The sequence below is a fragment of the Notechis scutatus genome, chromosome 1 (assembly GCF_049901735.1).
Source record: "Notechis scutatus isolate UNSWTSFEM ecotype Mainland chromosome 1, rNotScu1.2, whole genome shotgun sequence".
Taxonomy (NCBI): domain Eukaryota; kingdom Metazoa; phylum Chordata; class Lepidosauria; order Squamata; family Elapidae; genus Notechis; species Notechis scutatus.
Genome location: NC_142009.1, coordinates 165,477,676 through 165,497,685, shown reverse-complemented (window position 1 = coordinate 165,497,685; position 20,010 = coordinate 165,477,676). Strand labels below are relative to the sequence as shown.

Below are 20,010 nucleotides of genomic sequence, written 5' to 3'. Positions count from 1 at the left end.
GGACGATCCCTTAAACCTGAGTCAGCAGTATGCAGCAGCAGCCAAAAAAGCCAATAGTATCCTTAGTTGTATAAACAGAAACATAGAATCAAAAACACATGAAGTATTAGTTACCTCTTTATAAAAACCATAGTAAGGCCACACCTGGAATACTGCATCCAATTTTGGTCACCACATTACAAAACAGATGTTCAGGCTTTGGAAAAAGTGCAAAGAAGAGCAATCAATTATGATTAAAAGCCTGGGGACATATGAAACATAGGAAAAATGGTTGCAGGATTTGGGTTTGGTTATTCTAGAGAAAAGAAGGACTAGGGGTGACATCATAGAGGTATCCCTGTATTTAAGAGGTTGCCACAAAGAGGAGGGGGTCCATTTATTTTCCAAAGCACCTATAGACAGGACAAGAAACAATGATGGAAACTAATCAAGGAGAGAAGCAATCTGGAACTAAGGAGAAACTTCCTAACAGTGAGACAATTAACTAGTACAACAGCTTGTTGAACTTGTAGGTGCTTCATCACTGGAGGTTTTTAAGGAGAGTCTGGACTCTTGTTTGAAATAGTACTTACTATAGAGTCTCCAGCTTGAGCAGGAGTTTAACTAGAAGACTCCAAGATCCCTTCCAGCTCTATTCTGATTAATTTGATTGCTTTGGCCACAAAAGAAACTGGTGAGCTAACATTTACAGAGAGGCAAGTTTTTTTCAAGTTGCATGTCACTTCAATATCCATTGAAAAATATATAAATGTTTGGTTTTGTGAAGTTTATTTCTAGTTAATCCTTAATATCTTGATGGCAAATGCAGTATATAAACAGTCTTTTCTCACAAACCTAGGTGAGCCTATTATGTTATCAACACAGAGAAAGATCTATTTGAAAAGCATTCATTCAGCATCAGCATAATTAATCATAATTAAAGTGCAGAAATAAAGACTATTGAAAGGCAAATCTACTGAAGTCTTTGCCATTTATTGGAATTATAGGACACTCTTGTTTCAGGTTTCTAGGATTCCTTTGCCATGTTACATGTTAGTTAACTAACTAACATGTTACATGTTAGTTAGTTAGTGACATGTTAGTTAACTATTTTCATATATACATGAATTATAATTTTGTACAGATGGAAAAATGCAAGGAATGAGCCTAAAATGTGCCAGCTGGTTTCTAAAATGATCAAATCATTATCAGACTTATATTCCCTAGTGTTGCTCTGCCTGCTTTATAATAAACAGGTTAAATTTCCATTTCACTTTCTTGGGACATGAAAGAAAAGATTCACATTTGTTTCAAATCTCAAATGGAAGCTACAAATTTCTGTTGAGATAGCAATGTCAGAGAATCCATTACAGAATAACTAAGGGTCAGTTTTCATTCAGTATAATAACAATGGTCACTCAGGGTGTAGAACTTATTACAAGCTCTGGTTATAGGTTGCTTAGGAACTGACAAAAAAAACCCAAAGAAAGGCCTATCATATTCTGTGCTCTCTATTGCATGCTATTCTCAACCTCTCTTATTCTGCCAAGGACGCAGGTAGGATTTTTACCCCTTATTCCTTCAGTTCTGTTGCCAAGCTTATTAATTAGATGGTCCTTGTTCTGCTTACTTCCTTCAACTATAAAAAAGATGGCAGTGTATCTGATACTAGGTCAGAGATAAATATATCTTTTGAATCTGAGCACATTTGAACACTGAGTGGCATGGCATCAAAAAACAGGTAGGATCAAATCAAAAGTAGATTTGAATTAATTCTAATCCCATTTAAATCTACTTAAACAGCTAATATTATTTTTTTCTACACACACACACACACACACACACTTAACTTTCTGCCACATTGAAAATTGCAATTTGTTAATAACTTTTTGGAGACTGAACCCGTAGTATTTGAAAATCCCCTGTGCTCCTCAAGCTACAGGGTGTGAATGTCTATCCTAAAATTTATTCTAGTATAGTCTGCTAAAGTCAACTCAGACCAAGCTTATGAAAACTGATTGCTAAATTTTCTGGAATTGTCCAAGCCAATTGAGAACAAACCTAAACCTTTATGCCAAGTGTACTGATCAGCACAGCCTAGGAGTGTAGTAGCAGCAGTGGCTCAGCCGGTTCTTAAATATTTACCAGCACACCGCAGCTATAACCTTTCTGTGTTCATTTTTTCTCTATGCTTGACTTGCTGTTTGTGTATCATAGTAAAAGGAACTCGCTGTCAAGGTTTCTTTCCTACTTGCCATTCACTCTTTTATGTCTTCAACTATTATGAGACATTTAAACAATTCCATAGGATCTTGCTTATTTGAGATAAATCAGTTTCCAATACGAATACTTCTTTTATGAGTATTTAAAAAAAAAATTAATATATCAGTTCAGAAGCAAGTACAGGCAGACCTTAGAAAGAGAGAGGAAAATAAATGGTATGATGAGAAAGGATCTAGATAGGATTTCACAGAATCTGATGTTTGCTTCCTAAAGTGCCTATTTAAGTGACACAGCCTTGTATGACATAGTTTCAGGACTATGAAAACAGATCATGTTTTAGTCATACTGATGCAGAAATACTGAACATTCAAAAAAGTTCACTAACTTTTAAACACATATACTATAGCTTTCATTACATAAGAAAATCAAATCTGGGCAAAGCCCCAAGCAAAACATTCATATAACGTTTACTCCCCTTCTATTTGTAAACAAATAGAATTAAATCTTAAAAATATTTTAAAGTAAAGGTAAAGGTTCCCCTCGCACATACGTGCTAGTCGTTTCTGGCTCTAGGGGGCGGTGCTCATCTCCGTTATAAAGCCAAAAAGCCAGTGCTGTCCGAAGATGTCTCCATGGTCATGTGGCGAGCATGACTAATCGCCAAAGGCGCACAGAACGCTGTTACCTTCCCACCAAAGTGGTCCCTATTTTTCTACTTGCATTTTTACATGCTTTCAAACTGCTAGGTTGGCAGAAGCTGGGACAAGTAATGGGAGCTCACTCCATTACGCGTTGCTAGGGATTCGAACTGCCAAACTGCCAACCTTTCTGATCGATAAGCTCAGTGTCTTAGCCACTGAGCCACCGTGTCCCTGAAAATATTTTAATCAGTACTAATTAAAATAAGAAAGCATTCCAAAAGTAACATTCTAAATTATGTAAGTTTCTGAATAAAAATAAAATTGGAATTTTTAATCTATATTTTGGTTAATTGATATTGTTTAAATGTTTGTGTAAGGCATCCATGATATCAATCACTCTGAGACATTTTCTCTCCAATTGATTTATTTAGAAACAGATCTGGCATGTCAAAGGCAATTTCCCAAAGTGAAATTATTTTTGTGCATTACACAGAATCCACCTTCTCTCCTCTTCTCTCCTCCCACTTCTACACTTCATCAATCACGAGAACCAATTAACTGCAACTGGAATTTCTTAATACGACATACAGAATAACCTTGAACTTTTCAACTCCTCCACCACCACCCCTTCCATGAAATGTGACAGCTGAATTTTAAAGCTGACAGTTTGGTTAATTGGGGTTTTCAGTTAAAAAAAATCACTTGCTATCAATTGGATAATTAATGCCATGTCACTGTTCATAATTTTGTTTTACTATTTTTTTTGTCAGAGCAGCTTTGAGATGAATAGAGTGGAATGAAAGCATCAAACAGCAAATGAAGTTAATTTAGCATTCCCAACCTCTGCATTTTTATAGCCATCTTCATCATTATTTTTGGACTTAGCAATAATAGAACTCAAACCACTCATTGGTGAAACACATGATTAAAAAGCTAGAATCAATACTGGACAATGACAGTCTACTTTCTTAGTCACTGAATGGCAGACCCATAACTGCAAATAGGCATGGAGATAGCTAAAAAAATCATGTTGAGAAATTGGAAATGTGGTATTATTCCAGACATCAAGGAATTGTTGTCAGAAAGGTGATTTTTTTAAAATCTAAAGAAAAATTTTCAAAAGTGAATATATGAATCCTTATTATAGCCAAAGGCTAAAGACACATTAGTAAATGATAACCCAGTCAACCAACTTCAATCAGGTTTAGCAGTTGAATGCTCAGCTTGTTGAAATGGTTTCAAAGACCTCCATATAGAGGATTCCAGATGAAACAGGAGAACATTTATTTTACCTCCTTCAATGAATGCCATAATTTATAGTATTTGCATTATTCACATCATTGTTTAATTACTACATTATATACTGAAAAAGCATGTTAAAACAATATACCAACAACATAAATACAGAAACTCCCCCTTTCCCTCAAATAATCAATTCAAGGTTTTACTATGCCCAAATGACTGTGTCCAAGATAGTCTTTATGCCAACAAGCATTTGTAATAACCTTTAAAAGATTTTATGCTGTTACTATTTCTGAAGTTATTTTTAGACTGCTTTGTGATATGCATTTAGATATGAATTTATAATCTGGTTAATGGCTTATATTACTACCATAGCACCCATCATATATAAAGAGAAACAGGGAAGAATAGTATTCTGCCTAGGTTCCAAATCTAAGCAAGTGGATATGTTTCCTATATAGGAAGCTCCCTCGGCTCCATGTGAGTGCTTGAACCTGATGCATTGCTTCAGTTATGCTATGTCAATTTGCAAGGTCAGAATAAATAGAAATTGTACTTGAAGGCAAGATAACCGACCTGAGCTGAATTCTAAAAAGGCTGTGGCAGGAAATCCACCATGCTATATTTAGCCATGTGGGCAGACTTCTTTTGTGCCCTCCCCACCCCCAATGACCATAGGCTTTCTTGCTGTAGGCTTCTCTGAACTGCTCCACCCAATATGTCTCACCTGAGCCCTTCATTTGCACTTCCTTCTGATTTCCTGATCTATTGCCCATTTATATTAGAAACTTCTTTCACAGTAAAATTGAAGTTTGTCTTCATGAGGCAATAAAAAGCATCTCAGTCAAGAATCAATGTAATGTGCCATTTTAGTCCTTTTGCCCAGAAAAACAATAGAAAAAGAACCAAACAAGTAAAAATCATGCTGGTGATAATGACAATATCATTTCCATTGGTGGTGCAGAGGAGAAAACAGAGTTGGGGATGATTTGGTACAGAAGAAAGCAAAACGAGTTAAGTAGAGTCTTTTCCATCCCCCCTTATTTTTCTCTGTCCTTTCTTTATGCCACGTTATCCCACATATTTTTTTTAGACTCACTCCTTCCTGCAACATGCCTTGATGAGGCAAAGAATGCTAATTTCACTGTCACACTCAGAAATAAGCCACCATTTTTCTTTCAAGAACTCTGTCTATTGGAGCATGGCCTCCAGGCTATGAGCTGCTTACACATCTTATGAGATATTTTAGCACTGGATCACGAATATCGATTGATTCTGAAACCAGTAAGAAATGAACTCCACAACAAAGGAGCTTTTTCCATCATCCATCTCTCACAATCCAACCATGTTATTTCAGGTCAACAGCATATGATAGCAAAGAAAAAATACAATGATTTTTCCCCTTTTATTCTCTGCACTTTTCTCCACCCAGGTTTTAAAAAAATAACTGTGGACACAAAATGTTATCCTTTTGAAATGTTTAAATATAGGGTCTCCTGCTTGAGCAGGGGATTGGACCAGTACAACTCTAAGGTCCCTTCCACCTCTGTTATTCTGTATAACCAAACTGTAAAAGACATTTCTGATGGAACTGACTGTTTTTCCCTTTTCTCTGCCTTCTTTCTCGGAAACTTTTGTCACCAGTCAGATATGCAGCATTTATGTTTTGCAACTGACAATTATCTCATAATGAAAAACAAGTCACAATTAATAAAGCTCAAAACTAATACCTGCTAAATTCATTTACTGATTTAATGAACTAGGGAAGAGTATTATGAAAACTATATAATTTTTAAGAAGAAAGGGATTCAATTTCTAATTGAAACTTAAAATCATTATTAAATCTTGTTTGAAGCTCTAAAACCTGTGATCATTTTTAAAAACTCTCTTTCCTTACATTTACAAAACAATAAGCAGTTATGTTCAGAGGTGGGATTCTACTTGGTCGGACTAGTTCCAAAGAACCGGTTGTTATGATTCTGCCCAATTCGGAGAACCGTCAAATTGCACCACTAGCTGGCCCCTCCCTGACCCATCCACTCACTCCTTACCTGGTATGTGCGCCATCAAACTTGCCTACTAAGTTGCTATTTTTCCTTTATTTTTCCCCCTGACCATCAGCTATTCTGCTGTGCCGAGAGATTTAGAGTAGCTACAAAGCAGGAAATCTTCGGATTTCTTGCTTTCTAGCTAATCTAAAAGCTGAGCTGAAGCTTCCTTAGGACTGAAGCTTCTATTTTTCAGTGCAGACTCAGGTAGCCTTTTGCAGAATGGTAGACCTGTAAGTGAATCTGTGATTCTGTGAGCAACTCTATCTGCCTGCCTGCATTGCCTGATTTTGGGTAAAAGTTGCTCTTTTTTTATAAAAACATTAAACATTTACATAAATATTTACAATATTTACATACAAGCCCAGCCAGTCACACAACCACCAAGCCACACCCAGTCAGCAAGCCATGCCCATCCAGTCACATGACCACCAAGCCACACCCACAAATTAGGCCACGCCCACAGAACCGGTTGTTAAGAAATTTGAATCACATCCCTGGTTATGTTCCTTAAGGTCTAACTTACATGGAGGTAGAAAAGCTCAGCCTGGAGCTAGGTTGTGCCACTTTAGTCTTCAACTGAAGATATACAAGATGCATGCTCTCACAGAAAGGAAAACATCTTAGAAACTTATAAGAAAGCCAGGCTACTTAACTCAGCTGTCCCAGCTGGGAATTTCACCATTTTTGGCAGAAGAACATACTGAAGCTCCCATACAGAAGTGCACAGCAAAATAGCATTTCCCTCAATAACAGTTTTAGGAGTTTCTTCTCAGCAGAGCCCAAATAGAAGGACTCCCTCTCTTTCCACACATTATCTCTGTGTCAGCCTATTTGCCTTACATGGGACAAATCAGAATAATCAAGCTTGGGAATGACCTGTGGGAGGACATATTACAAAGCTGCTGACCCCAAGGTATACAATGTGATTTGAAGATAGTTTAAACAGAGTGAAGCTATAGCCTTTTCCAGTTAAAACATATGAACCCAATTAAGTAGTTCTAATTAAGGATCTCTTGGAAAATCCTTAACACAGATTCTCTTGAAAATCTGTCTTCCAGTCCCACAAGGGCATACAAGACATTGCTTTTTCCTATTGTAGGACTATATGTCTTAGATAAATTTAAGCTTTGGATCTATTTTTTATTGAAAATATCTTCTAAATATGATTTTTTTCTCTCTCTGAGACAGGAACAACCAGATGCCATTAAATAGTCACATTTATATTCACCCTGCTAAATAAATCACTTATGCTTTATAAATGCCTGATGATTTTAGAGAAAAACTGAAAGAAATATATTAATTGCCGTCCCTGAAGATAATGCAGTTTAATACTTTCAACTCACAAAAATCAAAGCAAGTTAACCATCATCTTCTGTATCTTGGATAGCCATTTAGGATGCCTCTAGCTCACAAGGCCTTAGTTAGACTTAGAGCATTTAGCCTGCAAGAAAAATTTCATTTATGTGAAGAAAATGTCCAGCTGTTTATATAAACAAAATGTTAATATATCAGATTACATTTTACTGCTTAAGGCAGGGGTGTCAAACTTGCGGCCTGCGGGGTGGATACGTCACATGCTGGCCCCACGCCTGCCCGATTTAGCGAAGGGGGGGAAATCCTGATATGTCATGTGACACCGCCATGACAATGCAAGTTTGATATCCCTGGCTTAAAGCATCCACCTACAAAACAAATTCCACATGCTTCCAAATAATCGTAGCTTATCTACAAAAAAAACCCCTCAGCTATCTCAAACCTTGAGGTATCACTTTCCATTCTGAGTTGCTTGAGCCTATTTTAATATTTGTGGTTAGTTGACATGGAACATAGGCTGGTACTTATTGGTGGGACCTCATTATCAGCACAATTGAGCTAAGAGTATATCCTGTATAACAGCTAATATTACCTAATGGTTAAAAATTAAGGGGAAGGAACAGGACATTAATATGTTTTTAAAGTTTCTTTTTAAGTAAGTTGCTCCACTATTATGAGGTATTTATGGAACCCTTGTTCACTGAGACAATGGATTGCTGACCAGAAGATGTCTTATGAAAGTAAAAAGAATCATGTGGGTTCAGATGAAAAGCTATATATTGTAAATGGTGTTTCTGATTCTTGGCCTTCATAAACTAGCATGGCTCTCCTCTTACATAACTTCATTGAAAAGATGAATATGTGCAATGTTAGGCTACATCAACAGATCTGAAATCAAAGGATGTAACACCCTTTAGACTTGCACTGTTTGCTCACCACCTAGGGTTATTTTATCTAGTTCTCATCACCACACTTGAATTCAGATTCATTAAAACAGATTCCTAGAAGAATCTGTTTTATACTTAGTAGAACAAAAAACATCCTATGATAAGATATTTTATGATTGGGAATGTTTAGCTGAGAAAAGAAAATGAGAACATGACAGCAATTTTTAAGTAACTGAAAGGATGCCAAACAGAATACCAAGATTTTCTCTCCATCAGTCTAGAGTATGGGACACAAGATAATGGATTTCAGTTACAAAAAGACAGATTCCTATTTTTCCAATGTAAAAAAATGCCCTAATACCGTAGTCAAAATAGTTCAATAATGGATCCTATTATCGAGAGCAGAGGGTTCTCCAGTACTGGATGTGTTAAATAGAGGCCAGGCAGTCAACTGACTGGGGTGCTTTAATTTGGATTCCGACAATGAACAGAGTGTTGGATTTGATGGACTAAAATAGCCTCTTCCAATTTAATGATCTAACTAAAGATTTTCCCACAGACTCAATATCTTTTTGTTATAAATAAAATGCCAGCTGGAATCCATTTCCATGTGCAGAACAAGCCAGAATAATGTTTCTTCATATACAGAAACTCTGACTATTTTATATATTGAAGGACACTCATACTATAGTTGTCATTAAAAAAAGACCACATCTGTGTTTTTAGTCATACCTGGTGAATCAAGAGATGTGTATATGTATGCAAGTGCCTGTCTATCTATCCAAAAAGAGAAAGCAGAATCAGGATTTTTATCAGGCCAGTGTAAACAGAATAAATTGTCTTATTCCAGGCCATGCATCTGCACTGCACGCACAATTTGCTTGCAAAAGACTTAACTTTAGTTTGGCCGTTTGCGAGGAGCAGTAGGCGGAGCTTGTATGCAATCACATACACAATTAGAAGTGCCATCAGTTCACAATCCAAAGGTCTTAGGGTCTTGGGTAAGATGACAGATGGTCCAGATTTGAAGGCACAGAGTTTCCTCAGGCAGGAGTTCAGGGTACAAATGGACAGAATTTCAGATATCACAGGGGTAGTTCCCAATAAGGCATCACTTGCTAGTGATGGCTGTGAAATAAGAATCCTCACCAGGTGCAAGAATTCACCTGTGGGAACATCCTGCCTCCCAGCGAGCCACACCAACCTCCTCTGCTGTCTACTTTGCTCATCCCTACATGCCTCAGGCCTGGAAGGAAGCTCTGGATCAGACCTTCCTTCTCTGCAGCTCTATGCATGCTCTGCAGCCAAATCATCCCCTATATGTCTCCCTACTGCAGCTGCCATTGCAAAGGATTGCCTGAAACAGCTTCCTTGGAGCTGTCCTTCATATAAATGTATCTGCCTAAATAAAATATTTTTCTTTCTTTTATAAGGAAAAAAACTCTTCCCACAATCAAATTCATATACCCATAAAACAGGCATAGGTCTCCATGTCAAAAATAATAATTTCTTATTTTCAAGTGAAACATTGAATCTGCCTAGGATGAGATTGGGCAAAGCTACTGGTACAATAACAATAAAAAACTGAGTAAGATTACTTGATTTTCCATCTATCTTATTTCAACAGATTTCTTTTCATGGAGGCAAGCATTACAAATGAATGTATTTGATCCAGTATATGGACTTGGAGCCAAAGACTAATTCCCTATATGACTGTATCAATCTGGTACAGAAAGAGATCTGAGTGACCATCCCTGCACAGAGCATTTTGTTATTGACAGAACAGAGCAATGAAATCCCTACACACTATATTTCAAAAGGATATGGAGCTGTTGTGATAGCGAGACCTAGCCTTATTTCTATTTCAGTTGGAGAAAGTAGCCACTGATTGACTAGATGAAGAAAGCAACTTCATCTTTATTACATTCCTATTAAGTGCAGTCAGTATTTCTAAGGTAAGCGTATAATCATTGGGATTAGCAGATGAAGAACTGCCATTAATAACAACAAAGCATTTCTCCAATGTACCCTTTCTTCTATCTTTTAACTGAAACCATGAAATTAGGAAGCATCTGAATGATGTGACAGTCACTTTTAGAACTAAAAGTACAGAAAAATAAATGTCTAAAGAAGCAACATACTGTATATAGATGCAATTTTAGACAGTGGCTGCTGTATCAGTAGTAAAGAAATATCATGATTCACCAGATTCTTCTACTTTAGATGTAAACCTCATTTACTAAAAAGAATTTTTTAACAAAGTAAAATGCAAAAGAAACTGTATCTTTTAACACTTTCCCTCAGCAAGAAATGCATTCATGATAGAAAGTCAAATCCTCACTAAGAAATGCATTTATCACAAAACTTGGAACAAGCTGACAATTTTGTCTTTGATACTTTAAGGGAAAGCAAATGTGTTTGCATAAAACTAAATTTCCCTGACAGTGGCCATTAAGTGAACATATTTCGTGGTCAGTTCCATACAAACTTAACTGAGATATAATGCATTATCTCAGGAAATAGTTCAGAAAGCTCTTCTAATGTGCAAATCATGGACAAATCTAAAGTCTAAAATTAAAATTGAAAACGTGAAGTTATTTCTATGACATCTATTCCTGGGGATCAACAAAATTTAACTAGCAGCACATTTACATATTCTCAATAGCAAATAAGAATTCCTGACAAGTGACAGATGCTTGACTGAGAGTTGCAGAACCTTTTAAAAAAGACAATTGAGACACAGACACTGCTTAACTGATATTGAATCAATGTGAAAACTGCACATCCCATTTCAGAAATAAGCATCCTGAAAATGCAATGGAGTCTTCTGAAAGAGAAAATGTCCATGGAAATATATATATTGTTTATGATGTCATTATAATGTTGTTGTTGTTAGTTGTGAAGCCGTGTCCGATCCTTCGTGACCCCATGGACAACGTTCCTCCAGACCTTCCTGTCCTCTACCATCTTCTGGAGTCCATTTAAGCTCACACCTACTGCTTCAGTGACTCCATCCAGCCACCTCTTTCTCTGTCGTCCCCTTCTTCTTCTTTTGCCCTCAATCATTCCCAGCATTAGGCTCTTCTCCAGTGAGTCCTTTCTTCTCATTAGGTGGCCAAAGTATTTGAATTTTATCTTCAGGATCTGGCTTTCTGAAGAGTTGTCAGGGTATCAGTGTGATGCAGGGTTGTTCTCCTCTAGGCCTGACCGGTTTGATCGCTTTGCAGTCCAAGGGACTCGCAGGAGTCTTCTCCAGCACCATAGTTCAAAGGCCTCAATTCTTTGCACTCAGCCTTTCTTATGGTCTAACTTTCATAGCCATACATTGCAACTGGGAAAACCATAGCCTTGACTATACACACTTTTGTTGGCAGGATGCTTTTTAGTATGCTGTCTAGATTTGCCATAGCTTTCCTCCCCAAGAGCAAGCATCTTTTAATTTCTTGGCTGTAGTCCCCATCTATGGTAATCTTGGAAGCCAGGAAAATAAAATCTGTCACTACCTCCATTTCTTCCCCATCTATTTGTCAGGAATTGAGAGGGCCAGATGCCATGATCTTAGTTTTCTTAATGTAGAGTTTCAAGCCAACTTTTGCACTCTCCTTCTTCACCTGCATCAAGAGGCTCTTTAGTTCCTCTTCACTTTCTGCCATTAGAGTAGTATCATCTGCATGTCTGAGGTTGTTGATATTTCTCCTGGCAATCTTAATTTCAACTTTTGATTCATCTAGCCCTGCCTTTCTCATGATGTGCTCTGCATATAAATTAAATAAGTAGGTCAACAGTATACAGCCTTGACAGACTTGTTTCGCAATTTTGAACCAATCAGTGGTTCTGTGTCCAGTTGTCGCTGTTGCTTCTTGACCCACATGTAGGTTTCTCAAGAGACAAATAAGATAGTCTGGTACTCCCATCTCTTTAAGAACTTGCCACAATTGTAATGACATAACCACTATATTTAACTTATGATATGAATGTAATATTGTTTCTAACTATGTAATACTACTCCAAGCGCTAAACTTTTAAACAAGGAGAAAAATATGCCAAGATAACTTGAGTGTATGCAACTGTAGCTACTTCCAACCATTGTTTGAGATCTTGATGTTTGCTAAATTTGTTTTCTTTTTGCAAACGTTTCATTGCCAGACTAATATCATCAGTGCTTTGCCACAAAGGATGAGGCCTGGAAGTTTATCCTACCTCTCTAGAACAGGATTATTGCAGTTTATGTGCCTGCTCCTAACCAGCCTGTCTGGTTTTGTTGGCTATATTGTTTTACCATAAATTGTTTCTCTCCATTGCAATATGTTGGACCCCTCCTATTTTTGTGGAGATTGCTGGATGTATGATTAACGAAGATGTGTCTAGGCTCTTTGTTTCTTCCTTGGGCTTTTGTTTTTTAAATACTCTATACACCAGGTTTGTCTCATTAGATAGTAGTTGATCTGTCAGAATGCCAGGCTTTTAAAATTCTCTTGCATTTGTGACTTTAGTTTGATTTCCCAGTTGAATTTGTAGCTTCATTTGTCAATTTGCTATGAAACTATAGAATTTTCGTCCTGTCTTCTCACTGCATGTTTTCCTTGTGTTCCTACATGATGATTTTTTTAAAATTTGCATTACATATTGTAAATAGTTCCTGTTCCGCACTGTCTCATTGTTGAAACTCTTGAGTTTGACCCAAGATGCTTTGAAAAGATTTTGCTGATTTCTAGGCTAATGTGATACCTACACAATGAAGTAATCTGTTGATAATTACTGAGCCATTTTGATGATGGGAGGATAATTCTTTCATGGGTTCTGATGGTTGCATTCTGATTGATTGTATTGAAAGGCTTTTTAATGAAGCTTTTTAATGAAGTTGAGTGGGTGTTGATCAGGAATCTGTTTGATGATTGGTTAAATTTTAACCGTTAAAAGGTACATATGTCGAGATGGCAGAAGTAAAGTTCAGGCCTCAGTAGGCCTTCAAGGCTGTGGAAAGTGCCACAAGAAAAAACAAGACTGTAGGATAAGCAAGTGACCAAAACCACAAAAAGTGTACTTGAGTATTCCTATATCTTCTATACTTTATCTGTTTTGGCTTATCAAGAGACATCAGGACTCCATCTTTTATTTCTACTGAGTCACACCTAAATTCCTGCATAACGTGGGTACCCATTGCATTGAAGGGTGCTATAAAGGTAATTTCCCCCTTTTAAATTCTGTGTCACTGTGGTGTGTTTTTGATCATCTTAGTCAGCTTTTCTCAAAGGCAGATGTGTTGATAATGCAACACTTGGTTTGTCTGTATTGTTTTTCTATGTATATGAGTTTGAAGTATGTCACTTTTGTTTCTCTGCTGATGAGAATACAAAGGAACAGTAGTCTGTTATTTTCTTTTTTTTCTTGTGAATTTGATTTCATTAAAGATGTTATTATGCTATGTGTATCCTCTAATTGCCATTTTCTCTTATGACAAAGGTGTTGTCCATTTAATACATCCACATTTTGGATGTATGTGTGAGAGGGCTATTGCTTCACATTTTATATGACTATCCTAGTTGTAAATACTGAGATGAATAATGTCATAGATTCCTCTGATTTGTTTGTATATCTACCCATCAAACTGAAAGTAAATGATAAGGCAAAGATCTATAATTTCTATGATTCTAGGTATTACCATTTTTGTATGCTTGACTAAGTTTGATGGCTTATATAGCAGTATTTCAATGGATTCTGGAGTCTCATAAAAGAGCTATTTCATCTGTAACTAATGCAAATCAATTGAGGAATCAAGTCCTAGATGGCTAAACATGTATTCTCCACTAAGCAACCTACTGTTATTTCTCTTCCATCTGGGTCCTCCTACTATATGAGATAATGGGACCAGTCCCCTAAATGTTTCACGTCAGAATAAAAATGACTTGAGTTATAAGGCTCCCTGAAATCAATTGTCAATTATTCAACATATATTCAAGAATAGGATAGAGGCAGCTTGGGTAAAATATACATTGGACATGGCAGCTCCCGATAATGGTAGTCTGGTTACAATGTTCAAACAAAGCTAAAGGAAAATCCAACTGATTAATATATCGCCAAATAGAAATAAATATTAAAGAATCTGAGTTAAAATGATGGCCACATCTAGGATGGTGCTGTGCAGCCCAGTAATGAAGCAGTTTGCTACGTTTCCCTAATGCAAACTCTGCAGCCTTTTGTAGCATTCCACAGTGCTGCAGAATGCAGTGATGCTCAAGTTAGGAAAGCATAGCAGGCCACATTGAATTATGGCTATCTGGAAAATGGCAACTAAGGGATTATACCTGTTTATGGTACTGAAGTGATTTCTATACTCTACAAAATGGTATACATCACATCTATTACTTAATATGTTCATAGGGAAGTAATTTTAGCATAGAGTTTTCAGTTCTAGCCTATCTGAATGGCAACACTCAGGCTCTTTTTTTCCTCTTGCTCTCTGGATTTTTAATTTGTGTATGCTATAAAAAATAGAAAGAGAAATCTCACAAAGTTCAATCAGATAAGAGACAAGGCCATTCAACAAGTGGCTTGAACAGTGAATGCAGCATTCCATGGACAACCTCATATGCCGACTCATTAGTCATCTTCATTGCCATAGTATTAGTACCTCCGGTCTCTACCCAGGAGGGCAGGCATGTGTTTCTATTGCTTTTTTTGACATAGCATGAGTTTGACAGCAGGTTTGTGCAATACAATAGGTTTCAAGCATTTTAGATACAGCTAATTGTAATTTTCCAAGGCATTCTATCCACAAGAAAGCACAAAGAACACGTTTATGCAGCCTATCATTAGCCGTATGAATCAATACCATTTAAGAAATAAAAAACAACTTTAGTTGTTTAAAGATAGGAAGTACCAGGAGGTCTTCCCTTCTTTTGTTGACAGCAAATCCCAGTATTGAATTGCTTGCAATGTAACTGCAAAATTTGTAGAAAGCAAGTGAACCTGCTGGGAATATAAATGGAGCCTATCTCTATCTCAATAAAAAAAAAATATAAAGAACTCAGACCAAACAGAGTAAATTCTTCAAATATTTTTTCTGTAATTTTCCCCCTTGTTTTCAGCAGAATCCCTGGAGGAACGACAATTCCTGTATTTCTCTGTTCTCCTGCTCGTGGCCTTTGCTGCCTTTACTGTGCACTGATGCTCAAAGTAAGAGAAGCTGGGAAAGGTCTAATGAAGGGCTGGGTCCGATGACTGAAATATTGCAATTGAATAAGGAGTTATATTCTGCATAAACATTACCTCAAAACTGCAGTCTCAGACCTCCGTTAATGTTTAAAAGACCTGGGGGTTGGAGTGAGCGGTGCTGGAAAAGGAATAAAATAGAATACAGATATAAACTTTCAAGAGATACTACAGATGAATCAGTTGACAACTGATCTTATAAATGTCAATTTAGCCCAAGTGGCAAGAAATATGGGAAGAAGTGTTTCAAGTGTTTCAAAGTATTCACAACTAATGAACTCACAATAAATGAGGTTGGGAAACTCCTATTACTTCCAGAATGCTGCACTTGTCCTATACTATCAACCTAAAATCTGGGCTTCTGGATTTTTTTGGTCTTGCCAACTGCACGAGGTTTAAAATGTTGATACCTGAGTGCCCACTGCAATGTTAAGACTGGAGGCAGGATCCAGCAGAATGGAGATCTGGCAACTGATTTACATGGCTAAAAAATTAACCAAGCTCCAGATGGGATGATTTCTCTAATTACAAAAGACTGTTTTCAATCTTGTTGATATCTTGTTGATAGATGTACAGTACATAATAAGTAAGATGCATCTAATTTGTTGGTCTCCAGGGTTCCAGTTAATTTGCAATTTGGATAAAACCAAGGACATATTTAGGAAACAGACTAGAGACATAGATCTCCTAATGGCTGAGAGAAATCCAGATTCATGCCTATAAAATATTTTTATTATCTTACACCAATTATAAGCGAGACTTTTCTGTGGCTCCTGTCAATGTACTCCCTTCATCCAAAATTTCCAGTACATTAAAAGTAAAACAAAAACAATGCTTACAAACTCATGGAGCATGTTTTTTTTAGGATGCATCATTTATTCCAATTTGAGGCAATGGCTACTCTAGACATTACTTTAAAAATCCTTCCCAGTCATACTGAAGATATTTAGGTAATCCTCACATCCGGGACTGTAAAACTTCTTGTTCCCTAAACACCGTCCTGTGTGGAACCCCCTAATTAACCCCCTCTCCTCCCCCCCCTCCACCCTTCCTCAAACCACCCCCCCCCCCCCCCCCCCCTCCCCCCCCCTCCCCCCCCCCCCCCCCCCCCTCTCTCTCCCCCCTCCCTCCCCCCCCCCCCCCCCCCCCCTCCCCCCCCCCCCCCCCCCCCCCCCCCCCCAACCCCCCCCCCCCCCGGCCCCCCCCCCCCCCCCCCCCCCCCCCCCCCCCCCCCCCACCCCCCCCCCCAATTTAGACCTCCCCCCCCCCCCCCCCCCCCCCCCCCCCCCCCCCCCCCCCCCCCCCCCCCCCCCCCCCCCCATCTACCTTATATCTGATAGAAATCTTAAAGTCACCTGTTCTGTGTGAAAGTTTTTTACTACTTAGAACAAATGGATATGATATGAGAAAATAACTATCAAAGAACAAAAATGTGCATCTGCAACATAACCTTTCTTAATATAAAAATTGTTGAGTGTTTTATCGGCTTTTATTTATTACACCTGATTTTCAGACATTGACTATAATAAAATTTTAATGTAGTAACAAATCAGTTTAGGAAATATTTTTAAGAGAAATAACAATTTGATTGTGGAGCTATTACCCAGCTGTAAGAGGTAATATTCTCCCCTTCATTGGACACATTCAGGCTGAGGCTTTTATCTGGATTTTTGCAATTTGAGCAGGACTTAAGTGACCTAAATGGTGCCTTCCAACTGAGTGGAACTTATCCTTGAACTTATTGATATGATTCTTGAACTTATTGATATTTCAATAAATTCAAGGATAAGCTATATATAACTTTATAGTGATCATCTGAATAGAGAATACAATTACAGATACAAGCAGATTAACAGATTAACAGAGTTGTAAGGGATCTTGTAGGTCATCTAGTCCAACTCCCCACCTAAGCTGGAAAACCTACACTATTTCTGAGAAATGGCAGTGCAGTTTCTCCTTGAAAGCTTCCAGTTATGAAGTTTCCACAACTTCTGAAAGCCTGCATGTCTTTTGGATTTTTCTAAAAAGAGTGCCAACCCGTTCCAATATTAAACATACATGTGGGAAAGAGGAAGAAGGAACACTTGTAGAAAAGTCTCAAAACTCATGGTGGCAAAGGGACTCTGTGAAGAAATATTTGGCAACATTTCTTGAATAGGCCATGTAGAAAACTGCATTGTCTATTGTTAATACATTTTATACTTTGTTGAAACAAAATGTATATATAACAATGAAAATGAGAATGTGATATAGAAACTGAAATGAAAAATAACCTGGAAATTTGTATCGTGTTCAGAACTTATCCAGATTAAGCACTAATTCAAATGTTAATAAAAAAACATGTTATCAGCAGTCTAGTACTGCAAATCAGGTACAGATTTATGCTCCCAAAGTTATATAATAACTCCTTTACCCAATCTTATCCCTCTATGTGCAAAGAGTTCACAATTCTTATTACACTGATAAATTCCAAGTATTGGGGATGTTAGGTAGTGTTATATCAGACATAATGCTAATTAAATACTAATCGTAATTCTTTGTTCCTTTCATTTCTCAAGGACTGTTATGTTTACCTAACCTTTATCAGTCTGCTTCCCTGAGACAGTTTGAGTATAATTTTTCCTTCAGTAAGAATTCAACCTCAGTGATTCTCAAACAAGAAGGTAAGACTACAGGCTACCTGAAGGTCAGGCAACACAATAGTAATCAATGTTTAGATCACATCTTCTAAAGTGGCATCTGAGACACCTTTTAACACTATGAACAAACATCAGAGTTGTCTCAATGCTGTCTGAATCCTGACAAATATATTAAGGATGTGTTTATCATCCACAGATACCAAAGGATATTTAGACTGCATCTGCTACCACAACGATCATGGCTTATGAGCACATATAGTTTAACAGCCTGATAAGAAATAAAATACTCTCAGATACCACACATTGTTCCTTAGCATTATAAAACTCCTTTGGCAAAGATTGAAATTGCTCGCCAATCTCTTGAGTCTTGTAGACATCAGTATTTCCAAGGCAGCCCTGGCTAAGACAATGTCCAGCTTTGTGCTTCCAATGATGATCAGCTGGAGGTAGTGGAGAAACTTACCTTTTTAAAAGTCATTGAATAAATAAAATCTGATGACCGCAAGGGAAAAACACCTACTGAACAATATTATATAAATCTAATGAATAAACAAACTCACAGGCAGGGAATGAAGGCATTGCTGTCCCAGATCAGGAAGTCACAGTCCTGGATAGAACAGGGTGAAACAGACTGGCTCCAAATTGGCAAAGGAGTAAGACACGGTTGTATACCCTCTCTGATTTATTCAACCCAGGATGGTATCTACCAAGACTGAATTGGAAGATCATGAGCATAGTTTAAAATTAGAGGTAGTAACATCAACAACCCGCACTATGCTGGTGACACTACTCTGGTAGCTGAAAATGCAAATTATCCGTAAGCTCCAGTAATAAAAATCAAGGGACACTGTGTGGGAAAAGGATATAAAACTGGAGGGGGGAAAAGAGAAAAATATCTAATGGTACAAGGTACAGCCTTATAAAACCAACAATGAAGACATTAAACTGATAGATAGCTTCTGTCTTTTAGGATTGACTATCAACAGCAAAACAGCCACTTCAATTAATGATTAAGGCACTAGGCTAGAAACTGGGTCAAAGTGACTCCTAGGCTCTCTTTAGGCACAAAGCCAGCTAGGATTTGGGCCAGCCTCTTTCTCTCAGCCCTAGGAAAGAGGCAATGGCAAATTATTTCTGACAATCCTTGCCAAGAAAACTGCAGGAACTGTCCAAGCTGCCTCTGATAATGTCTGATAATTGAACATGACTGAACAGAAGAAAAAAGTAAAGAAACCAGTAGAATAACAGAAGTAAGGAAAGTCAGGAAATAAACCACATACTATTTAGGAGATTAGCTGTGAAGACATTGGAAATTCAGATGTCAGGATGATCAGATTCATGTAAACCAGGGCTGTCAAACTCGCGGCCCGTGGGCCAGATGCTGGCCACACCCAGTTTAGTGAAGGAGGAAAAAGTTGTGACACATCACGTGATGACGCGAGTTTGCCACCCCTGATGTAGGCTATAGTTTCCTTTGTGGCATTCTATGGAAATGGAGGTTGAATGCTGAAAAAACAGGATAGAAAGGATATTGACCCTTTGGATTTTGATGCTGGAGTAATCTCTTAGGAATGCCATCAGCAATATTTTGAGCATAGTACACTACTATAGGTGGTGTCACAAGAAAGACTGGAGATGAGAGTGGGGTGTCCAGTTGTGTCAAATTTTGATGGCAACAAAGAATTGGGAGTGTTAACGACAGCATAGAAGGAGCAAATGTGTGCTATGCTCAAAATATTGTGTCATTCAAGCCCTCAGCACCAATTTTTACACAATTGGTTATGCTTTGTCTTTTCATAAGGTTCTGAAATGTAATCATATT

The 20,010-nt window shown here is 37.7% G+C and overlaps 1 protein-coding gene and 1 long non-coding RNA gene across 5 annotated transcripts in view; one reads left to right on the top strand and one right to left on the bottom strand.

Annotated features, from left to right (window-relative positions):
• ERBB4 (erb-b2 receptor tyrosine kinase 4) overlaps nt 1-20,010 on the bottom strand; it is a 942,903-nt gene that overhangs the window by 622,103 nt on the left and 300,790 nt on the right. The window lies entirely within an intron of this gene.
• LOC148133082 (uncharacterized) lies at nt 1,491-18,204 on the top strand. Its single transcript, XR_015747074.1, has 3 exons — nt 1,491-1,536; nt 15,429-15,513; nt 18,108-18,204. It is a non-coding gene; the product is annotated as an uncharacterized LOC148133082 (long non-coding RNA).